Source organism: Ambystoma mexicanum, chromosome 4q, assembly GCF_040938575.1.
Source record: "Ambystoma mexicanum isolate Mex_15411 chromosome 4q, UKY_AmexF1_1, whole genome shotgun sequence".
NCBI lineage: Eukaryota > Metazoa > Chordata > Amphibia > Caudata > Ambystomatidae > Ambystoma > Ambystoma mexicanum.
This window is the reverse complement of record NC_090928.1, coordinates 1,308,401,097-1,308,422,778: the sequence shown is the minus strand read 5'-3', so window position 1 is coordinate 1,308,422,778 and position 21,682 is coordinate 1,308,401,097. Positions and strand designations below refer to the sequence as shown.

Sequence of the window (21,682 nt, the reverse complement as noted above, 5' to 3'; positions counted from 1 at the left end):
TTACAAAGTTTTGCTTTGTGGCATTTTCTTTGGGCAATGACTGCATTGTGACCTCCTTCCCTATCCCTCCTGTCAATCGAAGCAGCTCTAGTCTCTCTCCCTCTCCCCATTTCCCTCCCTCCCCCTCTCCCTCCCTCCTCTACCTTCTTCCCTCTCCCTATCTCTTTCCCTCCTTCCCTCCATCCCTCCCTCCATCTTCCTCCTTCTCTCTCCTTCTCTCTCTCTCTCTCACACTCCCTCCCTCCCTCTCTCCCTCCCTCCCTCCCTCCCTCCTCTGCTGACCTACCTGTCTGTTGCACTGACTGGTGGCCCGGCTACCCTCAGAGTATCACAAGGTACCAGGCTCCCCCATGATCAGTCGCCCTTGCACTGCCTCCGGGACTAGCGTGCACTTAGGGGCTGTAACTGTAGCCCTACAGTCCCCTGCCTCCTTGCCTTGAAATTACCCAGAGCCATGCTGCACTTACTCAGGGAAATGCTGCCCTGTTTGCACGTCCCCTTTCCCTCACCCTGGCACTTGCCTCCGTCTCGACCCCCCTGCACTTTGCGTCATCACACTTTCGTGATCTGAATGACACAAGGCCTAGTAAGATTGTTTGCTTTGTCCTCCCTCGGTCTACCTTTCCTTGTCTTGTTGCGCCTAGAAACACCCATGTACAGGCGCGTTATAAATGACATATTGCACCATAGCAAAGAAAAAGCACCAGTGTGTTCTCACAGTGAGTAAGGCACGGGCCCTACTGGCACTGCATTACTGCATTCAAACATAGACTCGAAACCCAGATAAACTCCAACCACTTCCCTCTCCTGCAAAAGCGACAGGTTCTTAAATCTTTTGCAATCTGAAGTCTGTGCCCCATTCTTTTCAACGTAGTTACCAAATTAGAATTTAGCCCAATGTAGATGGCTCTGTACATAAGGCAGGGGAATTTAATTAAATATTTAGCCAAAGATCCTAATTTCCGCAGGAATCTTATATATTCTGTGTTACGTACTTGTTAATTACAAGTTATATCTTTTTTTTTACCAAGGGTGCTCCCACAGATCATCTTTTAATGTCAGCTCTAAATAAATTTCCAAAATCAATACATCACGTTGTTGCTTAAAGCAAATACTGGGACCCCACCCCCTTTATAGATAATAAGAGGGTCATATTAAAGGGTTCCAGGAAAGGCTTGACCTATCTTAAAATAGATTTGGACTTTTCCCCCCAGTAATAAAACTTCCCAAGGGATTATTCCTAGTTCACAACATATCACAGCCAATGGGAAAGAGAAAGGGAGCATAAGTCAAAGTTTCCACATTTTCTAGTCATAGAGCGCCATCTACAGTCACATTTTATACTCGTAGAGCGTTATCTACAGTCAGATTTTTTTGTCGTAGAGCGCCATCTACAGTCACATTTTCTAGTCGTAGAGCGCCATCTACAGTCAGATTTTCTAGTCGTAGAGCGCCATCTACAGTCACATTTTCTAGTCGTAGAGCGCCATCTACAGTTTACATTAAGCCTTATTTCTAAGCCATATATAAGACATTCAGTTGCCATGGCGGAACCATAGAGAATCTACTATATTTTAATACAATTTATTGAATTCGATTGATAAGAGGAGACCATTTATATAATAAACATAAAAAGTGTTGTTTGCTACTTCCAAACTGGTATTGTTTAAGTTCCAATATTCCTTAATGCGTGTGAAATGTATAATCTTTGATTTATATTTATTATTATTCATATTAATCGCTGCAACGTTGTTCGACAGCTTTCAAACTTTTGTTCAGGCCAATAGGTGTTTTATCTAATACTTTGATATGTTTGGCATACGCAAAACAGTGCACTCCTAGATGGCCTAACTTAGGAGGGGAGACAGTATAAGTGTCTAGAGAGTCCTGAATATCAGATATGGATAGACTACAAAGGGCAGGAGCAAGAATGCAGCCTTTTCCCAGTCCTGCAATGGCTTCATTGTCCCTGCAGCATGCCCGTCATTGTTCAGCCTGGCCTGTAAATGCATATCTACATGTAACAGCATGATTGTTTTCTGTAATCCACCAGGAATCCCCAACAGGGATAATTTTAACCACAAAGAAAGACTTTCTAGCCACCTGGCCAACTGCTGCAGTCAAATCCAGACTTTCAGGGTTTAGGGCCGAGGAGTTTTGAAACATAGCCTGCATCTGACAAAAGATATATACAAAGCCATTGAGAGATGTGTCCATACCTAGTCCACATTTTTAAGGAGAATGTCATGTCCAGCGACAAAACCTCCCTTCCGAGTCTCTCCTGTGTGCTTCTGCACCAAAACCTCTCCCCAAAACATCCACTCACTGGGAACTCACAGGGCAGTGCTCTGGGATGAAAGCAGGGGGCTCAGGATGCCTCCCCCCCAAGTCCGATGTGCAGGCTCAAGGGCGATGAGCTAGATGCAATTCTTCCATTAGTACACTCCCCCATGGATTCCTGCAACTTCAACTTCCCAGAAGATTCATGAGCCTCTCCACCATACAACAGGGAGATCCACCACTTCAATCTTTGGCATAGCCATGTTGGCGGCAAGGCCACAGGACCCTCAGGAGCCTTCGACAATTCTTGGGATTACGTCACTTCTACCCAAGGGGGAGCCCTTCCCTATGTGGCTAGGGGGGTGAGGCCGCTAACCGATAGTTCCCCTAGGAGTGGTAAAAAGAAGGAGGACCTCACAGGGAGAGCCTCCCCTTATGGGAACAAGGACGCCCGTTCCTCGATGGAACTTCCTAACCGTTCTTCCCTTAAAACTATGAGACCTTTAAAATCTGTTGAGGTTCAGGCTGACAATACTACTGTGTGCTATTGTAAGTTTTCCTCTCTTCTTCCTGTAATATTAGACGCCTGTAATAAGAGCACTCAGTCTAAACAGGATTCGTACTATGAAGATATCGAGAAGAAGAACATGTGCAGTTATGCAGAACACTCACGTGAAAGATACTGGGATGAGGTGGCCCAAAGGATGCCTGAGGAACACATGGGGAAGTCCCAATCCCACAAGATAAAAAGCAAAGAAGGACTCAGTAAGGAGAACAACAGATGTGAAGCCTGGTCAGCCCGGTGATTCGAACCAGAAGAGAAGACGGGACATTTACAGAAGCTGGGAAAACAACAGATAAATCCCCCAGGCCAGAGCAAGAGCAAGCCGAAAGGAAAGCTGGAATCCAGGGGAAGGTGGTGTGACCTCGATGAGGTGGACAGAGGGGTGTAGGCATGGTATCACAAGTATCACACGGATACAATGAGTATAATTTGTAAAACCTTTATGGAAATTGTTGGGGTTGGATAAACTCCTATTTTGCCCTATAACTAAGATGGGAGTAGTGTCGACCATCAAATAATAAATAACACTGTCCTAGTGGAGTCTGTTAAATCGAAATGGCCTATGCTAACAAAACCTAATGCCTGCCATATCTCTTGTACAAAAAAGTGTAAAATGGAGAAATGTAAGCAAAAGGAAAAATCAGTGTTCAAATGTGGTTAAACCTCACAGAGTAAGGCTGTCCCTGTAGGCAGTATGACACACTCCGTTACTAAGTATTGCTATTTTCGCAGCTGTCTTTTGCTTCAAAGTTCATTCACGGGTCTGCCTATCCTCGCGTTACATTCACATGCGTGCAGCCTCCACTTGCAACAAAATGTAGCTACTCACCGGCTGTGTGCGTCTCTTCTTAGATGGAACAAGTTACTTACCTGTAATTGTTGTTCTCCAGCATGGGTCTGGCATGGATTCACATGCTCATGAATATTCCCCGTCGTCAGGCCGGGAATCCTCGGTATAGAAAAAAATTCAGTATCAGTTTCGTTTCTGATCTGTCTTTCTTAGTAGTAACCAATCACTGGTCTCTGGGTCATACTGCCCCCAGCCAATGACTGCCCTCTACCTAAGCCCCGCCTCTGGCAGCCATCTTCAGATTTGGTAGCACGTGAAGAGGCAGTATGACCAAGTGAAGAGCCGCAGAGGGGTAGGTGGGAGGGTTCGCATGTGAATCCATGCCAGACCCATGCTGGAGAACAACAGTTACAGGTAAGTATTCATGATTCACATGCTCATGAATAAAAGAATACATAGCAGTATACACATGCACAACCACGGGAGGTGGCAACAGGCTCAACATTAAGCAATACAACAACTGAACATTAAGCAACTCTTACTTCCTCACCAGGCTCACCTTAGGCGAACAGGTTGCGCAGAACTGCTTGGCCGACCCTGGACTCCTGCCTGGAGTCCCGATCGACGCAGTACAATCTTGTGAAGGTGTGCGTCGACCTCCACGTCGCAGCCCTGCAGATGTCCAGCAGGGGCACACCAGACAGGAACGCCGTGGTAGCAGCGATCGCTCTGGTCGAATGGGCTCTCGGACGGCCGGGCAGCTGTCGGTTTGCCAACCGGTGACAGTGCATGATGCAGCCGGAGAGCCATCTGGAAATGGAAGTCTTCGAGAGAGCCTTCCCTTGATTCACAGTCCCAAAGTTCACAAACAGTTGTGACGTCTTCTGAAAACTCTTTGTGCGGTCCACCTAGAACTTCAGCACTCTAGCTACATCCAGCGAGTGCAAAGTCCTCTCAGCCGGCGACGAAGGCGACGGGAAGAAAACTGGCAACACCAAGGGCTCGTTGAGGTGGAAGTTCGACGGCACCTTGGGCATGAAGGATGGGTGCGTCCTCAGCACCACCCTCGGGTCATGAAAAGTCAAGTATGGAGGCTTGCAAGATAGGGCCTGGATCTCTCCCACTCGTCGTGCGGAGGTGATGGCCACGAGGAAAGCTGTCTTCCATGACAGGAACTTCAAAGGCGCCGAATGCATAGGCTCGAATGGGGCCCCCATGAGCTTGTTCAGCACCACATTAAGCTCCCACGCCAGCGCAGGAGCCTTCACCGGCGGGAATGATCGGAATAGTCCCTTCATGAATTCTTTCACTAGGCGATGAGACCACAAGGATGCCCGTCCCGTCGTCCTGGTATATCGGGAGATTGCAGCCGGATGTATTTTGATGGAGGCGAGAGCCAGTCCAGCTTTGGCCAGTGACAGTTGGTACGGCAGTACTTGATGGGCTGTAATCCGCAGAGGGTTACCCTTCTGTGCACGGCACCAGACAGAGAACCTCTTCCATTTATGTCCGTAGCACTTGAGAGTTGAGGACGCCCTGGCCTTTGCAAGAACCTCTCTGCAGTCGGCCGGGATGTCGTACCCTCCAAACTCTAGTGCTGCAGGAGCCAGGCCTGCAAGTTCAGCGACTCCGGGTTGTGGTGAAGAATGGCGCCTCCTTCTCTGGAGAGAAGGTCTGTGTCTGTCAGCAGCTTGACTGGTGGGGACGTTGACAAGTCCAGAAGGTCCGGTAACCAGATCTGCCTCGGCCACGCCGGTGCAACGAGGATCATCCTGCACCGGGACCTCTTGAGCTGGTTGATGAGTCGGAGCAGCAACGGCAGCCGAGGGAACGCATAAAGAAATAGGCCGTCCCAGGGGAACGCCCATGCTCCTCGGCTAGGGGAACCTGCTGGCAAACCTCCGGCACTTGGAATTCGTCGCCGTCACGAAGAGATCGATTTGGCGTTCACCCCATCATCGGAAGAGTCGATCCACTTGATCCTGGCGTAGTTCCCACTCGTGGCACGAGCGCAGCTCCCTGCTGAGTGAGTCGGCGATCGTGTTTTTTATTCTTGCCAGATGAAGAGGCACCAGAAACATCCCTTGGGCGACGGCCCAATGCCACAGATCCTGGGCTTCCTTGGATAGGGCCGGGGACCTGGTTCCGCCCTGCTTCCGGATGTAGAACATCGTGGTGGTGTTGTCGGTGAAGATCCTCATCACCTTGCCCTTGAGGGACGGAAGAAAGGACCTGAGGGCCCAGAACACCGCGCGGAGCTCCAAGATGTTGATGTGGAGAGACTTCTCCTCTGGGAGCCAAAGGCCTCTTGTGTGAAGATCTCCGGAGTGTGCTCCCCAACCTTCCAGGGAGGCGTCCGTCGTCACCGTCACCTGGTGAGCTGAGGTCTGAAAGTCTGTGCCCGCCGACAGATGGGAGCGGGTACCCCACCACCGGATCGCCTGATGGAACATCTCGTTGAGAGGAATCCTGTCCTCGAAGCTGCCCGTCGACTGGATCCAGCGGGCGTCGAGGAACTCCTCTAAGGGTCTCATCTGAAGCCTGCAAAGGCGCACCAGATAAACGCAGGAGGACATCATCCCGAGGAGGGGCTTGATAGATCTTACCCTGGCCATGTCCGTGGCCAGCAGACGCTGCACCTTGCCCAGAATTGTCCTGGTCCTTTCCCCCGACGGCGAGGCCAGCCGCGCCACTGTGTCGAGCTTGGCTCCCAGAAACAGGGCGACTTGCGACGGAACCAGGTGGGATTTTGGAAAGTTGATGGAGAATCCCAGGTCCGTGAGCAGCTGACCGGTCTTCGCAGTGTGCTCCACGGCGAGCTCCCTTGTCCTTGCCCGGATGAGCCAGTCGTCCAGGTACGGGTAGACGTGGATCCCCTGTAGGCGCAGCCGCGCCGCCACCGGTGCGAGGCACTTGGTGAACACCCTGGGTGCTGACTTCAATCCGAACGGGAGGGCCTTGAAATGGTAGTGCCGCCCTTGGACCACGAACCTGAGGAACTTTCGGTGTCTTTTTAGAATGGGGATGTGGAAGTACGCATCCTCCAAGTCCAACGACGACAGGAAATCGCCCTCCTCCAGCTGTCCCAGCACGTGAAGGAGGGTGACCATCCGGAACTTCTGTGCCTTGATGTACTTGTTCAGTCGTCGTAGGTCCAGACTGGGGCGCCATCCTCCTGTCTTCTTTTTTACGAGGAAGTACCTTGAGTAAACTCCGGAGCCCCGAAGCCTCTTTGGGACGAGCTCGATGGCACCCTTCTTGAGCATCGCCCTTACTTCCAACAGTAGTTGAGGGACGTGATTTTCCTTCCTGGCCACGAGTGGAACGCGAGGGCACTTCTTCTGAAACTCGAGGGCGTGCCCTTGGGCCAGGGCGTCCAGCATCCAACGGTCGGTGGAGATGGACTCCCACACGCTGACGAACCTCGCCAGCCGGCCTCCCACCGGGGTGCTTCGGCGGGGGGCCCGACCCCACGGTCGGTTCAATCTTGTTTGGAGGCTGCCTTGCCTCCTTGACCTCCTTGTCGACGACGACGGGCACCACCTGACTTGACGCGTCCCCTGTAGGCTTCCTGGGACGAAGATCTTGCCGCTTGGCGGTAAGTGGAGGAGCCACTGCCGGATCCCTTGGAGGCACCTTGTCTGCCTCCGGAGCTCCGAAAGGACGGCCGTCGTTGTTGGAGCACTCCCAGTGCCCGGGCAGTCTCTGTGTCTGTCTTGATGGCCTGAAGGGACTCATCAACCGCCTTCCCAAACAGGTTGTTCCCGTTGAACGGCATGTCCAAAACCTTGGTTTGTACGTCCTGGCGGAAATCCATGGCCTTGAGCCATCCTCGTCGTCTCAAGCAAACGCCGTTGCCCAACTGACGGAAACCGGTGTCGGCGATGTCCGTTGCCACCGTGATGGCGTGGTCCGAAGCAATCTCCCCCTCCTGTAGGATTTCAAGGGCCTCAGCCCTTTTGGTGTCTGGAAGGAAGTCTAACAGAGGGGTGATTTTGAACCACAACTCCCTGTCGTAGCAGGCTACGATAGCCAGGGCGTTGGCTGCCTTGATAGTCGTCGCTGCGGATGAGATGATCTGACGTCCCATCGTGTCCAACTTCCTGCCCTGGCCGTCTGGCGGGGAAGTTGATGTCGAGGCCGATGCCCCCCCAGCTTTCTTCTTTGCCGCCGCCGAGACGACCGAATCCAGGGTAGGTTGTGCCCAAAAGCACAAGGGGGCAGCGTCGGGGACCCGGTACTTCTTCTCGTACCGGTCCCTCTTTGCCGGCGCCGTGGCAGGGTTCTTGAGGAGGGCGAGCCCCTCATCCAAGATGTCATCAAGAAGCGGTACGGCGAGGACCGTCTTAATTTTAGCCTTGCGCCGTTGGTAAAGGAACCCTTCTTTCTTCTTTTCTTCTGGGCAGAGCTGAAAAAGCTCGGATGCCCTGGAAATCATGGCATGAAAGGATCCAATCTCGTCAGGCGGGGACCCCCGAGCAGGGGGCGACTGGGGACACGTCCCGTTGTCGCCTCCGCCGTCATCTGTACCTGTCATAGCCGTGTCCGTGCCTGTATCATCCCCGTGGGTAGTAGACCGGGGGGAAGGCAGAGCAGGCCGCAGAGGTGGGAGAGGTGGCGTAGGATGCGTCCTCCTCCTCTTATGCGGTGGACTCTCCGAAGGTCCTGGCTCCGGTTCCCCCGTCGGGTCTGGCTCAGGTACCTCCGTCAGGGGAAGGGGCAACCTTGTCCTTATCTCCAAGCATAAGGACTGAATCGCTGACAAAATGGCCGCCGAGGTTCCTGCGGCGCCGGAAATGACGGGCGCGAGGGCTCTTGAGGAGCCTTGTCGGCGACACCGTCGCTCTCATCGTCACCCTCATCGGGATCCCTCCCGATGGGCTGGGCCTCTTCCACGACTTCGATGAGCTCTTCTTCAGAGGTCGTGTCTGTATCCATGATGGCCACCAGCCCCTCCCCCACCTTTTCCAAAGAGGACTTCGTGTGGGTCTTCTCAATGGACCTGAAAGACGACTCCCTCCGCGGTGGCAGGGAGACTCTGGGTCCTGAGGGCGCCTCCACTGGTGTAGCCTCCACAGGCTGAGCCAGGGCCGCAGCGACATCCTCAATCGAGGTCTTAGCAGGGTGAATTAAGGCCATCGTCACCTTCTGGACACCTGGGGCCTTCACCTTGGGGGGAGGGTCCGAGCCTCGCTCCCCCTCTGCCGGAATCTTCGAGATCGACCGGGGCCTCTCCAGAAGCTTCGCCGGGTTCTCAGGCTTCCTCTTTACCGAGCCAGAGCGTTGGCTCGTGGTTGATGGCGCCGGGGAGGATGCGCCCTGCCTGGCAGCCAAGGAGCCCAACCGTTCGGCGCTCCCGGTGCCCGCGGACTCGCAGTGCTTAGCCTTTTGTTGGGCCCCTGTCGCCCAGGCACCCTCACAGGACTTAGAAAGCCGCTCAGACTTCTTTTTCTTATTCTCGCCTGACGGGCTCTTCCCTTCCAGCAGTTGGCGAGACGGAAGTGGCGATCCTTCATGGTCCGCTCCGACATGTTCCCACAAAACGCACAGTCCTTCTCCTTGTGCGTCTTGTCCTCATAGAGACAGTAGAGGCATAATGAATGCTCGTCCTCCTTGAAAACATTCTGAAGCTGGCATCCAGGGCAGGTCCTGAACAGCTTCCCAGGCGTTGAGCTTCCTTTCTCCTGGGCCATGTCCGGGGTAGGCCTCGGAACTTCTGGAATCCTCCAAAAGCGTAACTCGACGAAATCTTCACCCTTGAGGGGCGTAGAAAACTCCGAAACGGATCCCCGTTGATCGGATGTAGAAACGGTGGAGCTTGAGGCTCTATTTAACCGAAAAATGAGAAAAATGTCCTGAAAAAGCATGAAAACGCAGCAAAAGCTTGAGAGCTACAGCACGAGGACTCCCAACACTTGAACGTGCGGTAGAATCTGAGGATGGCTGCCGGAGGCGGGGCTTAGGGAGAGGGCAGTCATTGGCTGGGGGCAGTATGACCCACAGACCAGTGACTGGTTACTACTAAGAAGGACAGATCAGAAACGAAACTGATACTGATTTTTTTCTATACCGAGGATTCCCGGCCTGACGACGGGGAATATTCATGAGCATGTGAATAAATGCCAGACCCCATGCTGGAGAAGTGCGATTCCCAATTCAGAAGTCAAGGTTAGTACCAGAGGCTTGGTCTCGCCTCCCCAACTCTGCCGTTCACCCGGCAGGGTCACTGGCGTCCTTGAAACATAATGCAATATTCACTTGTGGGATGTGGCCTTCTCCGCGTGACTTTCGCGGTCTATCAGAGGCAATGACCTTCAGTAGGGAACCCTTTGGGTTTTTGGACCACTGCTCTCATCCCTTGGTCCGTAGCTCTGCTCTAGTAGATGTGCCTTTGTTCCGGAAGTTCTTCTCGTACTCGTGTTCCACCTTGCTCAGAGTGTGTCTTTAGGAGTTGCCTTTTATTCGTGTGAGGAGAGCTAACTGGTATCAGGTGTATGCACTTAGAATTAAAGGCCTGACTTTGCCTGACCCGATTAGCGGGACATGCCCAGTACGATCTGTGAAAGTTAATGTTGTTACTCTCAGTCACCCTCTTCCTCAGCCCAGTGTTTGTGTAAAAGGGGCGGGGGGGGGATTTGGGACTCCAGAGCATAGGATGGGTTGGATAAACTCAATAGGGGGGAATGCTGCATATCACCATCAGCTGCCCCACCCCCACTTCCTGAAGACCCCTCACCCAGGTGATCCTCCCGCACTTGTCCACCCTAGGAACTGGATCCAAAATCGATGGCTGTGTCCTGGCCACCTAGATGACAAGTCCCTGAGGAGTAGCGGGGGAGTCACCCTTTGGTTTCTCACAGTGGTCCCACAACTACACCAGCACCACCTACCTGGAACGCCCGCAGAGACACAGTGGGACCGCAGAGAGAGAAGAGCAAAGCCGAACAATTGTGCACTGGAAAGGTAGGAGCTTCACAGCCCGGGAAGAACCAGTGATGTGCTCTGACCAAAGTAAAGGTAACAGTAGCTAGGGAAGACCCGGTAGGGGAGTGGGATGAATGAAGCAAGCCTCTGGAGTGATCTCCCTCATCTCAGTAATCTCATTGTGAGTAAGAACTATGGAGAAAGCCTCTGGAGTGATCTCCCTCGTGTCAGTAATCTCATTGAGAGTAAGAACTGTGAAGCAAGCCTCTGGAGTGATCTTCCTCGTCTCAGTAATCTCATTGAGAGTAAGAACTGTGAAGCAAGCCTCTGGAGTGATCTCCCTCATCTCAGTAATCTCATTGAGAGTAAGAACTGTGGAGAAAGCCTCTGGAGTGATCTCCCTCATCTCAGTAATCTCATTGAGAGTAAGAACTGTGGGTGGAGAAAGCCTCTGGAGTGATCTCCCTCATCTCCGTAATCTCATTGAGAGTAAGAACTGTGAAGCAAGCCTCTGGAGTGATATCCCTCGTCTCAGTAATCTCATTGAGAGTAAGAACTGTAGAGAAAGCCTCTGGAGTGATCTCCCTCAACTCAGTAATCTCATTGAGAGTAAGAACTGTGGAGAAAGCCTCTGGAGTGATCTCCCTCATTTCAGTAATCTCATTGAGAGTAAAAACTGTGAAGCAAGCCTCTCGAGTGATCTCCCTCATCTCAGTAATCTCATTAAGAGTAAGAACTGTGAAGCAAGCCTCTGGAGTGATCTCCCACGTCTCAGTAATCTCATTGAGAGTAAGAACTGTGAAGCAAGACTCTGGAGTGATCTCCCTCCTCTCAGTAATCTCATTGAGAGTAAGAACTGTGAAGCAAGCCTCTGGAGTGATCTCCATCATCTCAGTAATCTCATTGAGAGTAAGAACTGTGAAGCAAGCCTCAGGAGTGATCTCCCTCATCTCAGTAATCTCATTGAGAGAAAGAATTGTGGAGCAAGCCTCAGGAGTGATCTCCCTTGTCTCAGTAATCTCATTGAGAGTAAGAACTGTGGAGAAAGCCTCTGGAGTGATCTCCCTCGTCTTTGCAGTTGCACCGGGGATAAGAACAGTTGGAAAGGAAGCTTTGGGAGGAATCTCTTTCTTTTCAATAACTGTTCTAATAGACAACCAAAGTGGACAGAGTCTCGGGAGTCATGTCCCTCATCTCTGCAAGAGGAACAAGACGGTTAAACCAGAGATAATTCATTTGGACTTCCACCCTGACGGCCAACACCCCATTTATTCCTTTGTTTTGTAGGGACACCCCTTTAGAATTAGGGGAAGAGAGGCATTTTCTTCTTTCTTTAAATAATAATCATACTGAAATGGCACCTCTGTCTCCTCATTCAGGCATGTCAAAGGCCTGCTCACACTCAGTGTGGGTCAAGGATCCCTTCGATATTGGGATACATGTACAGTGTCCTAGCCAGACAAAAGGGGTCAGGTTGAGGAAAACCTATTAGCACGTATTAGTGTGGGAGCAGACTGAGGTTCATGCAGTAGATGGCACATGTGCTGTTTGTAGTTAGGTTTGACACATATTGGATGCTCACATATAGCAACCCAGAAAGAGCAACACATGTATTAATAGTGCTGGTTCTAGACAGAGCAGTGTCATAGGCCCTGTGTTTAGTTGGTGTTTTCAAAGTTATGGTCCGAAGTGAGGTGAGCGGGATGAGCTGAAATAAGTGGAGGATTGAGTCAGACAGGCACAGTGGTAGAAGCGAGGTCAGCGTGTTAACATGGTAGAAGTATCGACATCTTGGAAGCTAAGGCCTGGTACACTCTGGATAGAATAAAATGCAGGCCCTGATGTGAGCTGCGGCTCTGTATAGCTTAGTTCCAATGGCAAATCCCCTTTCCTGTTCCACAGAAGAGAAGTCGAAGTCAGAGGCACCCGCAGTGAACAGATAAACATCAGGTGCAGGGCCTGAATGTGGTGGGAACGGAATGTGAGCTGTGGGGAGAGCTGGTAGGGATGTGCCCTTTGGAGGACAAATTCATAAGAGCATGGCATATGGTTTTGTGATGCAAATGGGCAAGGCTCTGATTTAGCGCATGACTGCCCCCTCCATTGAGTGGCCATCCAATATTAATTACAAGTAGATACAAACAAATCACCCAAATTCAGACTAAGAGCGGTGCCCCAGTCACGTCATTACTGGGCATCTGGGGTTCGAAGGAGATAAGGGGGAGCCGTGTCTGGAACATTCCGTGATTTGGCATAGGAGGAGAAGAGGTGATGCCAATGAATGAAGTAAAAGGTAGGGAGGCAACTTGTGTGCACCGGTACGTCAGGTATAATGAGAAGGCCTATTGTCTTATCAAAGCAGAGTTGGCCTTGCCAGTTTACCCATGTCTTGTCTAGAACACAGGGGTGCACATCAAGTGGCAGTCTCGATTCATCCATGTGTCGATTAGTGTAACCCACCAATCTTGTACCTAAAGTTGATAGCAACGACATAGGAGAAAACGTGTTTAGGGGAATGTGGCCAATTGGTCCAGGCACTATAGTGGGAAATTAGCATGTTCTATAGGTGGTAGCTAATGAGGGTGGTGGGATGACATTGTAACCCATGTATGCTAAAATGCAGTCTTTCTGCTATATAACCTGCAATTCCTTGGGATGTGCTCTGTGTCAGTTCGGCTCTACAGGACCATGTAAGACCTTTTTGGATGGAATAAACCTTGTTTTCCATTGGAAAGAGGTGCATCAATTATTTAACCTGGTGGATTATTTTTATCGTTCTATTTTTGGGTTGCTATTCTCTTTACAAATTGGTGACCCCCAACGTGATCCCAAACTCTCCATGACATCAGGGGTGTCCAGCTGTGCATCCTGGGGTGCGGCACCCATCTGCAGCGACCCTGCGCACGACTTGGAGATTTGCAGGTGCCGTGTTGCCAGAAGGCCTGTCTGATCTTTGGAAAGGGGTGGTTCTCCCAGATTGTGCAGGCTGTTGACGGGATCTAGTATTGGAGGTGCTCGGGAGAACGCATAGTTGTAAGTGCACCATTGCAAGAGAATATAATGAGTGGGGAGGGCGTATGTGTTGAGTGAGTTGATGGTTAGTGTGCGGTCTGCAGAAGACCACATGGCAATATATAGTGGTTATTGTATATGGAAGTGGTCAGATGGATCTCTTACGCCGAGAGGAAAGGTGATGTCATGGTATATTAGTGAGGAAAAAAGAAGAGCGAGAGAGAGCGGAAAACGAGATCTCCACCAACTGCAGAGAAAAGGCAGCACTGCAAGTAAAATAGAGGTGAGGCTCTAAACCATTTGTAAATAAATGTGATTTTATTGTGTAGTACCCGTTATATGGCGGGCCTGGGATATCTTCGCCCAGCAGAATGGGGTGTAAGGAGGTAAATTCCCTCATCTCAAAGAGGAGACCAAGTAAAGGTCTAAACCATTTTGTATATAATAGCGGTAGTATTGATTTGTGATTTAAGGTGTTTTGGAGTTATTGTGGTGTGGATTGGTGGTGTTTGAGTTGTGTGAAGAGAAGTGTGTTGTGGTAAGTGTGTGGTGTGTGAGGCGACGAGAATGGGGAGGGGAGCGAGGAGTACAGGCAGTGTTGGGAGGGGGTGGGGAGATCACTGTCTAAGAAGCAAAAGATTATTATAATTGCATCTCTGACGTAACTATGAGTTCCCTTAACACACAAATACATGTGTACATCGCTTCCGCTGTACCAGGAGAAAATTATGAAATATCATTGGGATGGGTCGTTGCCACGAGAGGAGGGATGTATAAGCCGTGGCCTGAACAAGGAACGAATAATAAAGGTATTCTGGGCCACATGTAGACATTAATTTGGTGCAAAATATAAGGGGAGGAAGCTGAAGAATAGAAAGGGTATTATTGAGCTTTGGTGAATAGTTGAGGATTTGGAAGATTTCCCAAGGGTTTGCGTCACCCCTGAACTTAGTGTAGTCCCCAAGTCCAGCAACATGACCCCCTGCAGCCCCGCCACCACCACAAGGGTTTTATCCTATGGAAGCAGCTGCAGGTTACACTAGTCCCGAGTATGTGCCCCAGACAATCCCGTTACAGAGGGCCCCTGCAACTTAGGAAAACATCCCACAGCTCGCAGCAGCATATACGGCGTGCACCCCATTAGTAATGTAAACAGAGAACAGGGGATCAAGAGACTTAGAAACAGCATTGCGAAGGACAGAGGCAGAGCTTGCGCGAGTAAAGGAAGAAAGGGAGGATGGGCTAAGACCACCTATAAGCACTGATGAATGGAGAGTGGGTGACATTTTATTTAGGATCAATAGAACTGTGATTAGGGGGGTACATGTTGAAAAGAAGGATGAGGGATAGGGATGAGGGATACAATGATGACAAGTATGGAGAGGGATTCCCACAGGCGGGTAGCTTAATGAGTCAATCAGATCAGACATCGATGTAGGAGCAGCAGAGGAGGGGGAATGGAGCACATTTTCAGGAGAGTATGAGATACTGCATAGAGTGATACAGAGAGTTGATAGTTTGTGGGATTGAGATTGCAGTGAGGTTGCATGTCGGTGGTGAAGGGCAAGTGAGAGGCACTGCCTAAGCACTATTACATAAAGGTCCGGGCAGAGCACAGTATGTGCACTGGTCACACATAGATATAAATAATTTGATGAAGGCACTGCCATCGCTGACGGGTGAAGCAGACAAGTTGATATTTGCACTTGAAAAACAGACCGTAGGCATTACACTAGCAGTAGGTGACATGAAAAATGAGTTTGCCGCAATATTAGGAGACCCACCGGACAATGTTTGGAAAAGAGCAGGGTATCCAGGGATACGAATGGGTGATGACAACCATGATGGGGAGCATTTTAACGATTGTCGGGTTAAAGTATGGGCTTCCTTAAGAGCAGCAAATGCCGATACATGGCGCAGGCTACGAAAGAGGACAAAGACCCGGCACAATACATATCACACATCCAAGAGATGTGGAGGGTTGAGACAGGGGAACCATGGGATAATTCTATAACGATAAAGGAAAAAGTCTTCCTAGAACTAGAACGATAAAGAAAAGACTTCCAAAGCAGGTGCAAAAATATTTGGATACAGTGGTGGGGATCGAGGTTAAGGGATGGGCAGAGATCCAGGCAATTATAGGGCATCATTGCAGGTGAAGGCAGGAGAACGAAGTACTGGACAATGCGCAGAAGGCTGAAGCAAAGTTGGCAGAGAAGAAATTAGCGTAGTTGAGCATTGACTGGTAGAAATGAGAACGGTGGACCAGAGGTTACAAGGGCTATTCAGGCAACAGTGTGTGCCAGGGATGGTATCAGGGAGGATATCAAAGAGGGAGAGGGGGATTCATTGAAGGTAGAGGAGGATTTAGAGAGATGGGGCTGAGATTTGGTGGACCAGGTCCCTGTTGGTCATGTGGGAGAATGGGCCGTTTTGCACAAGAGTTTCGGAGCAGACAAGTGGCTGTGTATGATCCTCGCGTACATCCCCGTCAGTTATTGCTTACTCAGAAGAGGAACCCATGGTAGGTGTAGCCTGGTGGGTGTAAAGATTGACAACAAATCATTTGTTTTCATGATTGACACAAGTGCAACAAAATCATGCATAAAAGAAGGGTGCTTACCGTCATCATGAAGGGTAATGGACAGGCAACAGTTCTCTGGGCCAATAAATTCAGTTCTATTTACAGAAGACTTAACCATGAAGGTAGGTAACCAAGAGGTGTTAGCACCTTTATGGTTTTCAACTGCAACTCCAGTGAATTTGTTAGGTGGGGGTCCTAGCGATAACACGAGCATTGTACAGTGATGGTGCCATGAGAGGAATACCTTTGCACCCAGATTTATTTATGTATGGAGCAACCGTGTTGTTGAGTTGGGTGCCAGCTATTAGAAACAAGCGATGGAGAAGGCTGTCAGAATGTTTGTTTAGGCCAGCAGTGCCCCAAGATCATGAGCCGGGGACCATTGTTACAATAGATTTGGCGGGGTGTGGATCGCGGATTATAAATAGTGCTCATAGGGATTGAATAAGAGGGAGATGAGTGGCGCACAGCTTGTTGTATGGACCCTGCTCAACCATTTAGTGGGATGTTGGATGGACAGCTGTTTGAGGGTGCTGACAATGATGGTCCGATGATATCAGAGGTTTGTATCCCATGTCAAATAATGATCCAGCAAAGGAATGTCCCTTGTCCCAATCTGAATTCTAAATGCATGCCTGCACACTTACAGGATGGCTTGTTACAGTTTGCAAGCACTTTAGAGATGGACAACCCCCATGATGTAGGGCATAGGAACAGTACGCGGCAAGCTGAAGCAGGGCGCAGTGTTACCTAGAATGCAACAGTATCAATTTTCAAGGGAAGCAGATGAGGGAATATATGAGACAATTGTGGTGTTGTGGCAACACAACATTGTAGCACCCTCAGGGTCCCTGTTTAACACAGTGATATACCCTGTCAAAAAAGCAAAAGGGTCAAGTTGGAGGATGATACAGGACTTGCACCATTGAATATCATCGTTGAAGCCGAGTACCCAGTTGTACCAAACCCCACCACGATTCTTTGCAATATACCAACTGAGGCCACATATTTGACTCTTATTGATTTAAAAAAATGCATTCTTCTCCATCCCATTGCAACCCGATTCTCAATATCTTACTGTGTTTACCTATCGCAGACAAATGTTCCAACACACTAGACTTCCTCAGAGGTACTGCGAGCCCCCCCCAGTATTTTTAACAGAGTATTACACATGAATTTGGGCAATATACATGTACTGAGTATGGTCATTCGGTGTGTTGATGACATCCTAGCATGCAGCACAACAGAAGAATGATGTAGAACAGATTCCATTACACTGTTGACATTGGTCGCAGACTAAGGATGCTAAGCAGATAAGGACAAAATGCAGTACTGTCAGAAAGAGGTAGTGTACTTGGGACAAATTATATCATCTGAAGGGAAAAGAGTAACACTAGAAAGAGCAGACGCAATACAGAACACATCACAGCCCACTATAGTGAATGAAATGCAGCAGTTCTTGGGTTTGTGTCATTATTGTAGAGCATGAATTTGTGACTATTCCACTTAAACAAAACTTCTACTGCAGGGACTCAACGAGGCACAAAAAAAGATGGGTCACTTAAATGGACAGGAGAAATGATAACATGTTTCCAGAACTCAAAAATGCCACAGGCAACGAACCAGTATTGGCAAACCTTGACTACAAAAAGGAATTAAATTTGTTTTCACACTCCAATGGGCAAGTAATGGCTGCTGTGTTGGCCCAACAAACATCTCTAGGACACACACTCCAGGCATATTACAGTGGTACATTAGATTCCGTAATGCAGGGGCAATTCTCATGTGAACAAGCACTGGCTGCTGCAGCCTTTGCCGTTGAAAAATCAGCAACGATCACTATGGGGTGTTCAGTAACGCTATATGTAGAGCATACAGTGTTAGCAATTCCTGAGATGTAAATCCACTTCGTCCACTGTGAGAAACCTAAAGGTATCCTCACTCCTAAACCTCCTGGATCCTCTTTTGAGGTGGCCAGGGAGAGGCCAATGCTTTTTGATCCTGACCCTGCAGGCGAAGAGGCAAGGGAGGATCACCTGGGTAGAGGGTCCTTGGGGATTGGGAGTGGAGTGCCCACAGGCGAGACATGGTATCCACCCTTTCCCTGTTAAAAACCAACCTAACCCTCCCCCTGCCTTTATAGGCTACTGTAAAACCTCTCCCCTCATTTTCCCCACATTTAACCTACTACAGTACTGGGACGGGGAAGACGTGACTAGGAGTAGTGAACATCAGTAGGTATTTCACCACTCTAGTACTGAGACGATGAAGACTAGGAAAGAGTACCATTGGGGAAGTCAGGCAGTTCCATCAAATAGGCTGCATAGAGATAAGGCAATACAATGTACTGACCCACACCTGTATGCAGGAGTATAAATGGTGGGGCTGCACACCATGTAGGGAACGGAATGGGCTGGAGAGAAATATGTAGGAGAAACTAGAATTGGGAGCCATGTGAGTCCGGAGAAGGAGAGAGACACCCAGGCCGAGTGAGGGCCAAGAGAGGGTCTAACTGTTCAGCTGAGCTCTGGTTGCCGATAAACACAGCAGGAAGCTGTGCTCTGCCTGAAGCCCACAGCTGCGGCGGCAAGTGGGCGAGCGAGGGAAGCTCTTGCTGGCAGCCACGAGAGAGGCAAAGTACGTGGATCCAGGATGATCGAACAGAGGACCGGCAAAGCAGTTAAGAGTGGTCGCGCACAACCGGTGAGTGCAATCCAGGGAACAATCAGGCCGGGGCACCCGCTAATACTGACACATATTTGAGAATGCCGAACCGAATGAAACAAGTAATCTATGAATGCTGAGCAATCTGAAAGTAGAATTTAAAGTCAAACAAGTAATGAACACTAGGGAATGAGATGTTAAGCAAATATTGAAAACTGAACTGAATGAAAAAGCTGTTGGCAAAGCCATGGGCTGATGAAAGCTAAAAGGGAAAGGGCCTATTTGAAAGCGAACAAATGAAGTAAGAGCGCAAATGTGAAAGAGCGTGACAGAAAGGTGGGGGATAAAAAAGACTACCACAAAGTGAACTTTATAAATGAATACAGTGCGGCAAGGCTAAAGATGGGCATAGCACGTTTGACCCATTATGGCAAAGCCAAGAGGCTAACCAGGAGCAGCCAATAGAGTGTGGACCTGCACATGAAGCCCAGAGGCTGATAAGGAGAAGATAACTGAATGTGAATCTGTGAACACGGGCAAATACAGAGGAACCTGTGTGGGCTGAAGAGCCTACGGTTTCTGGTTGCGCGACCTGTGAAGGGTGGACTGTGTGGTCTGACAACTACACCTGCACCAGGGAACCCTTAATTGTGAAAGCCAAAGACATTGTGAAACAAACCAAGAAGGAACACTTTAAGTGAACTGTTAATGCAATCCAGAAGGAGTTTCAAATTGACCTCGAGTTGTGTTCAACATTGGAAGATTGAAATCAAGTATATATTGATACGTTGGAGTCTTGGGTAAGGGAACCCTGAGGCTTGATGAACTGCAGTGCTATCTTGAGAATGGAGCCCCCCAAGACCATTTTCTTTAGAACTGTGTTGTCTTGAACTTGGGGAAGGGAACCCCAAGGATTTGTGGAACTGTTTGAACTTGGTAAAGGTAATCTCGAGACATTTGTGGAACTTTGTTGAACTTGGGGAAGGATAGCTGAAAAGGAAGCTAGTCGCTGGAAGAAGCTCAGAACTTTGTTATGATCACTGTTTCTTGTATTGCTGACATCCCTACACATGGTTTAGCTTTAGTTGTGAGGGCAAGGGCAGGTTTTGGACACAGACAGACTTTTAAATTGCACTTTCTGACTCAGGCTTTCCTTAGTTTTATCCAGGAAGGGAAATCCTGCCTTAGAATAGGAAAGGTTAGGCCTTCAACCATCCTGACATTTGATTTAATAAACCATTTTAGTTTGAACTTTGAATCTGTGGTCTGTGTCTTGCTTCATGATGCCTTCACAACACACAAAGTGCTTCTGCATATGAAGTGATTTTGTCAAGCCCGTTGAGGTTGTTGTCCCTTCTTCCCTGGGGGAAGACCTTTCCCATGCTGCCAGGGCCAAGCCCTCTTCTAGTCCCCCCCTTCCCCATGCCTGGATAGGGCTAATATATATTGCTGTCAGGATAGCCAAATAGACTCACATGACAACACTGAGAAATCCAATAATGCAGAGTAGTATGTCAGCAGTCACACTAACCTACATAACAATACTGAAAAACAAAATAATTCAAAGTATTATACCTGTAACTTTGAGGTTGTTACTGTGATGAAGAAGAGGGCAGGAGTACAAGGATCACTCACATGAGACAGAGTGAGCAGTATAGTTTTCCAAGCCCAGTTACTGGATCTAACGAGTACATGAATCCGACGCACGAGTTCCAAATCAGCTCAGGTGAAAGCTCAGTTTCGTATAAATGCATAGAGGAGACGCGAAGAGGGAGAGCTGTTCCACGAAGAGGAATAGCGGGAGCCACACATGGGTGGAAGGTGAAGAGAAAGCGGGTCTGGGACTAAAAAGAAGGACAGAGTATGGGACCCTGAAAGAAACAAGAGGCAGTTGTATACTTGGCAAGAGAGTGAACCAAGTGGATAGAACACAAACGTGCAAGTCTGGGACTCACCCTCATAGGTGAAACCAAAGTTCAAAGCAAATAGGGTCTGGGACCATGAAACAAGAAAAGAGACACTACAAAAGAATTAACTTGCTTGGGAGGGAAGCGGACTAAGCTGTGCAAGTCTGGGACCTGCACCCACATGAGAAATTAAGGGCAAAAAGGGTTAAGAACCCTAAGACTAAAATGTGAATCCTAAGCTTGGTACCAGGGCGTGCCAGGCTAATAGGATGCAAGAACTGTGAGGTTAAGAAACAGTTCCTTTTGGATTTACTGCTACTTAAAATAAGGAGAAACCTAGGGGAAAGGAAGATCGCCCCAACTTTGAGATCCTACGCCTGGTACAGTCCTACCTGGAAAACAACTCTGTCTTAGGTAAAATGCAGTCCGGATTCCGCAAAGGTCACGGCACTGAAACCGCTCTACTAGATCTGAAGAACCAAATTACCCTAATTTTAGATAAAGGCAAGCCGGACCTTCTGCTCCTCCTAGACCTCTCGGCGGCATTTGATTTAGTGGATCATACCATCCTCACGAACCATCTCACTCAGGCCGTACATTTCTCCAAACAAGCCACAAATTGTTTCACCTCCTTCCTCGAAAGAAGAGTGATGAACGTGTTCTCCAATATAGCTAATGCAGAGCCTACCACCATCAGGTATGGAGTCCCTCAGGGCTCATGTACGGCTCCTACCCTCTATAATCTTTTTACCAAACCTCCCTTTGATAAACTGGACGCACTTGGGATCACATACACCAACTACGCTGACGATACTCAAGTACTCCTCCCGCTCACAGGACTCTACCATCAGGACGCAGCCATCCTCCAGAATATATACGCCACCATCCAAGCATGGATGGCCACAAACGGCCTATGTCTTAACGGAGATAAGACCGAAATTCTCATCCTTGTTCAA

At 49.3% G+C, this 21,682-nt stretch overlaps 1 protein-coding gene across 4 annotated transcripts in view; it reads right to left on the bottom strand.

Annotated features, from left to right (window-relative positions):
- The window catches only part of LOC138468420 (zinc finger protein 84-like), a 90,246-nt gene that overhangs the window by 5,755 nt on the left and 62,809 nt on the right, over positions 1 to 21,682 (bottom strand). The gene's annotated exons all lie outside the window — the stretch shown is intronic.